Genomic DNA, 10645 nt, shown 5'->3' with positions numbered 1-10645 from the left:
ATTATTTTTAGTTGTCATAACCCAACAAATATCTTCATGTAGATTAGAATGAAGAAGCAAATCCATTGTTTTTAAACTGCTAAGTCCCTAAAATATATTAGGAGGATTTCATTCAACAAGCATTTTCAATTATTTAATTGCTCAAGTGTGGCTTTTTTCATCATTCCACAGCATACTGACGCAATGGATATTTATTTGTATTCACTGGTTTTCTATCTTATTTCTGTACCATGAAGAGCATGAACTTCCAGTCATAATGATGTAGTGAGTTGAGATTGAATGGCTGGATGATTTTAGTCACTTTCCCTTTCCAAGTAGAATTTACAGTGTGACTCCAAATTGAGTTGCTTAGGTTAAAAACAAACAACAAACAAAACAAAACAAAACACAACAGAAACCATCGATGAGGCAGGTAGCCTTTGGAGACTATATCTTTAAATGTGCTATTTATTTAAGATTAATGACTAGAAATGCTTCTGGATTTCTTCTGTCAAAGTAAAGTACTCAATGCTATTTGTCTGCTCTTGAGATTCAAATACTGTGGTCATTTGAATGAGCAATTGCTTGTAAGCTTTTTGCTGTTTATCTACTTTTGTTAAAAGATCAGTTAATATCATAGGTAGAAACAAATTATTTGAAAAATTTTACATGAAACCAACTTGGTAGAAATTTTATATTGAAGAGGAGGAGTTCATTTCTAAGCTGAATAAATAGTTCTTTTAGTCCAAAGAAGGGTATTTATCAGTTGCTGGGTATGCACACAAATACAGGTGAAAAAAAAATCCAAAATTATTTTAGCTTTAAGGATTTTTCGGGAAAGAGTATGTCCAGTTGTAGTTGAAAATCTCTCTCTCCTCTCTCTTTCGGTCCCTGTATCCTTTTTCTTCTCCGAACATTTATTGATCAAATACATACATGATTATGTGATGAGTGAAGAAGCCCATGCTTATTTCTGAAGCCACTGAACAGTTATTCAGGAAACCTTCATTTTTAAAGCTGGCATTTCATTAATTTATCTGAATTTCCAACATGTATAATGAACAAACGATGTTAACTCGCTTTATATACAGAAGTATTTACAAATGAAAAATGCACGTTTTGTTTTATTTCAAGTGTTAACTCACTTAGAAGTATTTGAGGAATGTGTTATTATTATATAACTACATAAATATTTATAAAGTCTTAAACCTTTTGTTACAGTGTTTTTCTTAGGTCCAATATTAAATCAAAAGATCGTCTTTACATTATTTTCATCATGGAATACTGGATGCAAATTAAAATAACAAGAATAGTGTTTTTATCTTGCCACAACCATGTATGTCCATATTTAAGAGCTTATCTAGTAATGAATTCTTAAACTGCTTTGTAGAAATAAGCTTTTCCATTCTGATAGCTTTGTCTCTTGCTGCCCTGCCTACACAAATGGATCCATATTTTCTGCAAGCTATTTGCAAATATGCAAGCCATCTGCACCTGAATGATTAGGGGAGTACAGGAATATGTATCCTGTATTTGGTCCCCATTGACCATTTATTTCTGTTTTATTATTTTAATTATAAAGACTAATCTTCATTGTGACTGTTATATGGCATTTGCATGTTAAAAAGTACCTTCAAATATTCATGTACTTTTAAATTGCACTATAATTTTTAGAGATATCAATCTGAGATTAATTTTGGGTATCACTTAGTGTTGTTGGAATGGGTTTGTGCTGCATAGAGGTACTGAAACTGGAAGTTACATTTCAATGTTAACTGACTGTTACATGACAAGTAAACAAGTTTAATTTTGTTATTCACCTCATTGACTTTAATGAGTCAATAATAGATGTAATAGGCACCTCAGGACCAGATGGCATAGGGTAAAAAGTCCCCATGAATACCATTTTTTCATCTCAAGTATCTGATAAATATGTTAACTTCCTGTGTTATGGCAATTGTTGAAATTTCTTAGCAGCTGGTCAGTTACCCTACACTGCAGGGGCCACCCGGTGCTGTTTATAGCATAAATCTCAGCTTTATATTGGTAGAAAGAGGAAGAGTAAAACCTATGCCCTCTTTCAGAACTACAATACGATACCATAATCGAATAATCGTGTAAAATTATATCATTCAATTAACCAAAAGTTTAGGGACTAGCTCTGAAAGGGATTGTGCAATCAATCTGAGCATTATGAACCTAAATATCAAAATGCCAATTTCAAAGGTATATGATTGGTTTGCCCTTTCTTAAATTTTTTCCACCTGTTCTTTGCTACTTTCTTTAACACACACACACAGAGTATAACTTGATATTAATTGGCAAAGTGACAGTAGCATATACTGTGGAAGGAAGATCTTTAATTTGTAGCAGCAGATTCATCTTGCGTTCTTATGTCTGCAGTCTGCTTTATGAACAGCACTTATAGGTGTTCCTCTCTTCACATGCTTAATAAAATTCTTCTCTTTAAATAAAGAGTCAAAATACTTTCCCTTTGTGTAATATCTAAAAGCCCATTCTTAAGTTAGTGTTGGAATATTGCCTTGGCAACCAAGGAAATGTCAATAGTTTCAAACGTTATTATGTTCTCGGAAAAGCAAATAAATACTCACCTTGTCAATTTAATCATATATCAAAATAGAATTCCTATTTCTTTTGGTAAAACCTTAGACCCCAGAAAAGACACTAACCCATAGTCAAGACTCTACAGCACATGGAATATTACTGATTGAACAGTAATTTCAATATTATTATTGTTCAATCCATTACAGTGTCTCACTAGCTTATCTTCATGACTGAAGTTGATTCTATTTTCTCATGTACTTAATACTTAAAATTTTAGTTGCAGCTAAGTGTTAGGCTGTCTAGGACAATTCACACATGTGCTGGATTTGACAGCAGAAGAGCAAAGCTGCCACAGGGCCTACCTAAGAAAGGGCATCTTTGAGGATTATGTGTGTGAGAAGGAGCCTTCATATTAGTTGCTGCTCCCTTTTTGGTAAATGGGACTTTTATTCTCATGCCTAATGGTAGATTAGAGCTCTTTATCCTTAGGAGGTTAAAAAAAGGAGACTATTCTTCATATTTTATACTTTCACATTTGATACTAGAGAATGAAACTCAACTCCTCGAAATAGCAGAACAGATAATTGAGAAAAATTATCTTACTGAGAAAAATAAGAAAACACTGGATAATTTTCTTTTAATCTGTAGGAATATTTTGAGAAGTTTCCAAGATCCAACATACCTGAACTGCATTTGGAGAGTTGAAATCCTCGAGGGAAACCTGGTGATTCTGGAGGATACTGTAGAGACCTTGCGAAGAAAAGTAGAGTTTTGACATCCTCAGGTATTGTAAGATACAAATGTAAGTTCAGGATACACCAAAAATCAAGGCAGTCTGGCAAAGCAACCTAAATTTAGTCTGGGATTTTAAAAAAGCTCTACTATCATAGTAAGGGGAATAAGATAGAGAGCAACTACATTGATGACTGAGATGCTGTTGCTTGAATAAGATAATATTGAAATAAGGTAACTCATATTGTCCCTCAGCTCCTGACAGAGGAAAAAAATATCTTTCCAAAAGAAAATAAACCATTTCCTTATATTCCAAACTATTACTCAGTGTTTTGTTTTGTTTTGTTTTGTTTATTAACAGTGTACTCTACCAGGGAAGCAAAGAGGAAAAAACAATTTTTTAAAGAGAAAAAAACAGAGTAAGTAAAGGCAGATGATGGAAATATGACACACAAATTAAAACAACTATATCTAACATTTTCAACAAATTAATTAAATATTAACAATTTCCACAGAGGAATACAAACTATATAAAAAGAAACCGTGGAAAATATATACCTGAATTATAAAATAAGTGCAACTGAAAATAAATATACTAAATCATTCAGAGATGACCTGCTTTTGGTAGGGGTTTTGTACGTACCAAAGCAACTCCCTTGTTGCCATCTATTGAAAGTCAGCACTCAATACAAGGTTTTAAAAAAAAAAAGGAAAAGAAAGAAAAGAAAATATAATAAATGCATTTAACAGTAGAGTAGATGCAACTAAAGAGAGAATGAGTAAACTTGATAGATATCTGAGGAATATATTTCCCCCCAAAAGAATAGACTAAAACATGGAGGTATAAAAAGATTTCAGAGACACAGGGATACAGGTAGAAAGCTTAATTATACATATCATTGGAGCTACTAAATACAAGAAAAAGAAAATAGAATAGAGAGTATATTTCAAAAACAATGATATAAAACTTGCAGAACTAATGAGAGTTATTAAGACAGTACTTAAAAGCACTACAATCTCTAAGCAGATATATATACACACAGGGACACATACATGGTACGTCATAGTAAAACTGCTAAAAAGCAGGGATTATGACAAAATGTTAAAAATGTTCATAAAATTAAGAAATGTTACATTGGTAAGACCAAAACTAAAACAATGGAAGCCACAAGATAATGCAGTTATATTTTCCAAGTATTTCAAACACATAAACAAAACACAACAAAAAACTACTCACCTATAATCCCATACCCATTTAGGAAAATAATCTTACTTACAGTTGCTCCAAAAACAATAAGATATGTAAGAATAAACCTAACCAAAGAGGTGAAAGACTTTTACTCTGAAAACTATAAAACACTGATGAAGGAAATTGAAGATGACACAAAGAAATGAAAAGACATTCCATGTTCATGGATTGGAAGAACAAATATTCTTAAAATGTCCATTACTACCCAAAGCAATCTACAGATTTAATGCAATCCCTACCAAAATACTAACAGCATTTTTCATGGAACTAGAACAAACAATCCTAAAATTTATAGGGAACCACAAATGACCCCGAATAGCCAAAGCAATTGTGAAAAGAAGAAGCAAAGCTAGAGGCATCATAATTCCAGACTTCAAGTTATATTACACAACTATAGTAATCAAAGCAGTGTGGTACTGGCACAAAAATAGACGCATAGATGAATAGAATAGAATAGAATAGAATAGAATAGAATAGAATAGAATAGAATAGAATACCTGAAAAGGAAACCTCTCCCATCAGTCAGATTTCAAAACTTGGCACACACAAAGAAAACTGCATTAAAAGACAATTTATAACAAGTAATGCACATGATTGAGAAAAATACAGAATAAATCAATTAATTTCAAGAAGTTAAAAATAGAGGGCGCCTGGGTGGCTCAGTTGGTTAAGCGACTGCCTTTGGCTCAGGTCATGATCCTGGAGTCCCTAGATCGAGTCCCACATCGGGCTCCCTGCTCGGCAGGGAGTCTGCTTCTCCCTCTGACCCTCCTCCCTTTCATGCTCTCTGTCTCTCATTCTCTGTCTCACAAATAAATAAAATCTAGAAAAAAAAAAAAAGAAGTTAAAAATAGAACAACAAATCAACTCAAAGAAAATAGAAGAAACAAGCCAATTTAAAAAATTTAATAAAATAGGAAAAATGTTTTGTATGAATTCAAATCTATTTGATAAAAAAAATCATAGCTAAATAGAAAATCAAAGGGGTTCCCTTTATTAGATAGAATGTTGAAAATTACGGATCAAAAGTATTGGAAGTACTGCTTAATATGAGAGAAGTCACAAATAACTAATATCAGAAATAGAAAACAAAACATCATCACAGATTCTACATAATAAGATGATACTGTGAGAAACTTTAAAGAAATAAATTTGAAAATGTATGTGAAATGGACAGATTCCTAGAAAAATAATAGCGTGTGCTAATATTAGTTCCCCATTTTTGTATAGTCATACTGTGGTTTTATAAGAGAATGTCTTTGTTTTTAGCAGAAACATACTAAAATATGTAGTGATAAAGGATATCAACTTTACCACTTACTCTCAGAAAAATACTGTGAGTGTATGTGTTTTTGCATCAGAAGGTATATCAAAACTTTAAAAACCTGGAAATATCAAATATGTTGCAACTGGAAAACTTCTCACTGCTAGCAGGAGTGCAATTGGAATAACAACTCAGAATAATGTGGGCAGGTATCTGCTAATACTGAGAATATGCATAACATGACAGAGCAGTTTCACAGCAGATGCAACATACATAAAATATACAAGGAAGCCAAAAGTCTATTCCTGGGAACATTATTTGTAACAACCAAACACTAACATAAAACAACTCAAAAGTCCATCAAGAGTAGAGCGGATAAATAGCAAGGTACTGTTCAGAAAATGGGATGGTATAGTCATGAAAGTAAATGAACTATTGTTATATAAAATGACATGGATGAAAAGATGCAAACACAAATGATTAGCTACTTTATGACCCTGTTTATCTGAATTTGAAAAACAGACAAATTCAATCTATACTGATAGAAGCCTGGAAAGTGGTGACAGATGGGTGGGGATCAGGGTCACAAGGGGGCTGCTGGGGTGCTGCTGGTCATGTTCCATCCTTGAGCTGGGATGGCAGTTCTGCAATTGTGTTCAGTTTGAAATTATTATTTGAGCTATACGATCCTGTTTTGTGCACTTTCCTGTTGCTTCATTCTTGAATAGAGAATGTTTGGAAATAGAAAAAAAAAAAAAAAAGGATGTAGACAATTGGAATCAGACGTCAGAGCCATCTAATTGTAATTGACCCTGTGAGTGCATCCTCTTTCAGCTTTACTGGGACTGAATTGCATTTTCTAAACATTTAGTCGTAATGCTTCTTTGGAGGTAGAAGGTCAAGTCTCCTTCACCATGATCCTACCCCCTGACTCAATCATTTGTATTCAAAATCAGGAAACTCAAAGAGATTGATTGTCCCTTATTTATGCTGGACCAAAATAGGCTCAGTCAGTTTGAAGCGCAGTCTCCTGCCACAGGAAACCTAATCATAGGTTTTCCTAATCTAGATATGAACAGTATGTTTTCAAAATTTGAGAGAGTCCCTTGCCCATCATTTAACTAATTTAAAAACACTCCTCCCTAAAAATATTTGTAGAAATCCCAAATCTAAGCACTTACATGTATAACTGAGCCTTAAAATCTAACACATTACATTCCAATGGCCAGTGAAGACAGCATTCCTTTTATTCAGTAATTTATCTCTAAATGTGCAATCGTATTGTCTCCAGCCTGAAATAAGCACTTTTCAAATGACCTTTGAACTGACATTCCAGAATTCCCAAATATCTTCTTTTTAATGCTCCCCTAACAGTTAACCTCATCGGTATAGGAATCTGCATACTCTAGAGACTTATCAATATGACCAAACGCGCTTTCTTTTGAGGAACGATGCTGTTCTTCTATTTTTCGTTATACTCAGAACGAGTCTGTTCTGTGCATATGACAATCCAAACAGATGTGCGTGTCAAATTTAGTGCCCTATAGCCCGAAGCACTTTACCGTTGGGGATGCCTTTAAAATATGTGATTCTTCTTAAAATGGTTTGAAAATATTCTTCTTTGGCATTTAAAGGAAATAGAAATAGTAAAATAACATAAAAAGGTACGTTTAAATAATGGGAAACTCTTTTGGACACATAAAAATAATTTGGTGGCCTATCAGGGCAATATCATTAGGCTTCAGTAAGAATAGTCATTTTAGAACGACAGTTAGTATCTGAAGAAAAAAAAGAGTAGAAAACACCACCAAAAAACCCACAAAATTCCAAAATGATTTTTTATATGATAATGCAAAATTCTCAGAAAATGCACATTTCTATGAAATCATCACCACAGACTTAGTTATGAGAGTAAATGGGAAGAAAACGGGTCAAAATAAAATAGTGATTTTTTTTCCCCTTAGGAGAATGTTAAACTCCATTCAGGAAAAAGAAATAAATAGTAGTCTGAATGAACTTGTATTGCAAGCTCCTGTGGAGAAAAGAAATAATAAGATAAAAATGAAAAAGTGCACTAATTTCCTACCAAGTTAAAACTTGTAATTCTTTTATGGCTATTGCATTTATCCAAGGCAGGAAATTCTATGAAGGAAAAGCATGGAATAGTAACTGATTTCTCACATTTATATTTATAGATTATGATAAAAAATACTCATAATTACGCTGCTAGTATTACAGAAAAATCTGCTGATAGCTAGATAGATCCAAAAAGAACTATCAAAGAAAACAAAGCCATGTTAGAAGTCCCTTAAGGAACTTGCACTCTAAGTACCATAAACAATATGTGTACATACGCATTTTTACAGAACATTAAGTATACGTTACAACTACTCACAGATATAAATGTATATTGGGGAATATTGTAAATGGCTTACATATTAGTTTTGAAAGGTTTTATGCAAGTAAAGCTCATGAAAACAAAAGTATGTTAAAAAAAGGTGTTTTAAGGAAGAGACATATTTTGATAGAGAAAGAGAGGTATGTTCTGATGGGATATGTCATACGTAAAGGCCCAGTGGGGACAGAGAGTAAGCTACCATCAGAAGTGAAATTAAGGTCTGCCTTTCTGTTTTGTCATACAACCTCCCTCTTTCTGTTGAGATAATTGACTTGTTGATGCAATTTTGAGAAATCTATTAATATTATTTAGTATTTATCTTAATATCGCTAACACTAATTTAGGGCCCAGTATGTATAGAATGATGAGTTAAATCCCCCGAGGTTAGGAGTGCCTGAGTCAGTTAAGCTTCAGGTTCTTGACTTCGGTGTGAGGTCATGACCTTTGGTTGTGGGATTCAAGCTCTGTGCTCAGCAGGGAGTAGGCCTGGGGTCCTCCCTCTCCCTCGGCCCCTCCCCCTACTCGCACTTGCGCTTTCTCTGCAAAATAAATAAATAAATAAATAAAACAATAAAATCATTTAAAAAATCTAAACAGGGAAAACCATACATATTACATAAGGAAACTGCATAGAAGTTAGGTGATTAGGTGAAAAAGTAGAGCAGTGGAGAGTGCGGGCTCCAGATGCATCAGATGCAATTTCAGACTCTGACACTTCCCTTTAGTAGCTGTTGACTTTTTTTCGTTTTATCTTTTTTGTTTTAAATTTTATTTTATTATGTTATGTTAATCACCATACATTACATCATTAGCTTTTGCTGTAGTGTTCCATGATTCATTGTCTGCGTATAACACCCAGTGCTCCATTCAATACGTGCCCTATTTAATACCCATCACCAGGCTAACCCATCCTCCCACCCCTCTCCCCTCTAGAACCCTCAGTTTGTTTCTCAGAGCCCATAGTCTCTCATGGTTCGTCTCCCCCCCCGATTCCCCCCCCTTCATTTTTCCCTTCCTGCTATCTTCTTTTTTTTTTCGTAATCTCAGGAAACAAACTGAGGGTTGCCGGAGTGGTGGGGGGTGGGAGGGATGGGGTGGCTGGGTGATAGCTGTTGGCTTTTAAACTAGTTAGCCTCTCTCCACCTCTGTTTTGTCATCTGTGAAATGGAGACTGATGGTGGCAAGGTGTTGGTGTGATTTTGTAAGGGTGTAAAGTTCAGAAAATTCTAGATAATCCTCCAGAGGTGTTATTTTAACTAAAATACTTGGTGTTTTCCTTGCATGTGTGCGTAACCAGTTAGTGCTCAGTACCCTCTCTATCACTGGACACACATGGCCTAATTGAATGCTCATGAATTCTGGTAGATACAGGGCAAGGGTCTGAGAATCAAGACCATCTTTCCCTTATATAGCAAAGACACTGAGTTCTCAAACTCTCTAGTTCCCTCAGAACTTACCCTGTATAGGGCGCCTGGGTGGCTCAGTCAGTTAAGTATCTCCCTTCAGCTCAGGTCATGATACCAGGGTCCTGGGATCGAGCCACACATGGGGCTCCCTGCTCAGTGGGGAGCTTGCTTCTCCCTCTCCCTCTGCCATTCCCCCTGCTTATGCTCTCTCTCTCTGTCAAATAAATAAATAAAATCTTAAAAAACAAAACAAAAATAACTTAACCTATATATTAGCATGACTTTCTATTTCTGCAATTCTTCCCCAGGCAAATAGCTTGATTGTTCATTACAGGAACTGCCCATCAACTTTTCAGTGGAAAGTATTGCAAGTTTGTGTCCTAAGATTCTTTGAATCTCTTCCTGCAAAATCCTCACCTCTGCCCTGACCCAGCCTCTCCTGCTGTCGCTACTCAGCAGGTTTAAGAGATATGATGCTGGGAATACAGGTGAAATGTTTAGGATTGTGAATTCTTTGTTGGAGAGGTATCTATGCAGTTTCACGAGAGCATAGCACAATTTTCCAGTTTTAATGTGTTTTGAATAAAATGATATTGATTTAGAGCTTTGTAAGAGTTCTGAAAGACATTCAAAGGCAAATCGCCTTTTAGGATTAGGGACAATTTCATATAAAATCATTTACTAGACTTAAAAAAAATACAAAGTCGTATTATTAGCCAAAGAAATAAGATAAATGTGTGTGACTCAGGGGCATTTGGGTGGGCTTTAGAACTTCACAGGAAAGACATGCTTGTAAAACTGTAAATAAAGGGGCGCCTGGGTGGCTCAGTCGTTAAGCGTCTGCCTTCGGCTCAGGTCATGATCCCAGGGTGCTGGGATCGAGCCCCGCATCGGGCTCCCTCCTGAGTGGGAAGCCTGCTTCTCCCTCTCCCACTCCCCCTGCTTGTGTTCCCTCTCTCGCTGTCTCTCTCGGTGTCAAATAAATAAATAAAATCTTAAAAAAAAAAACAAAACTGTAAATAAAAATTCATCAGTAGGGTGATGGCACATGA

This window comes from Mirounga angustirostris, unplaced genomic scaffold (genome assembly GCF_029215605.1).
Source record: "Mirounga angustirostris isolate CCGP_5_RB_7025 unplaced genomic scaffold, mMirAng1.0.hap1 SCAF_3, whole genome shotgun sequence".
In the NCBI taxonomy this organism is placed as follows: Eukaryota; Metazoa; Chordata; class Mammalia; order Carnivora; family Phocidae; genus Mirounga; species Mirounga angustirostris.
Note: the sequence above shows the minus strand (reverse complement) of the source record.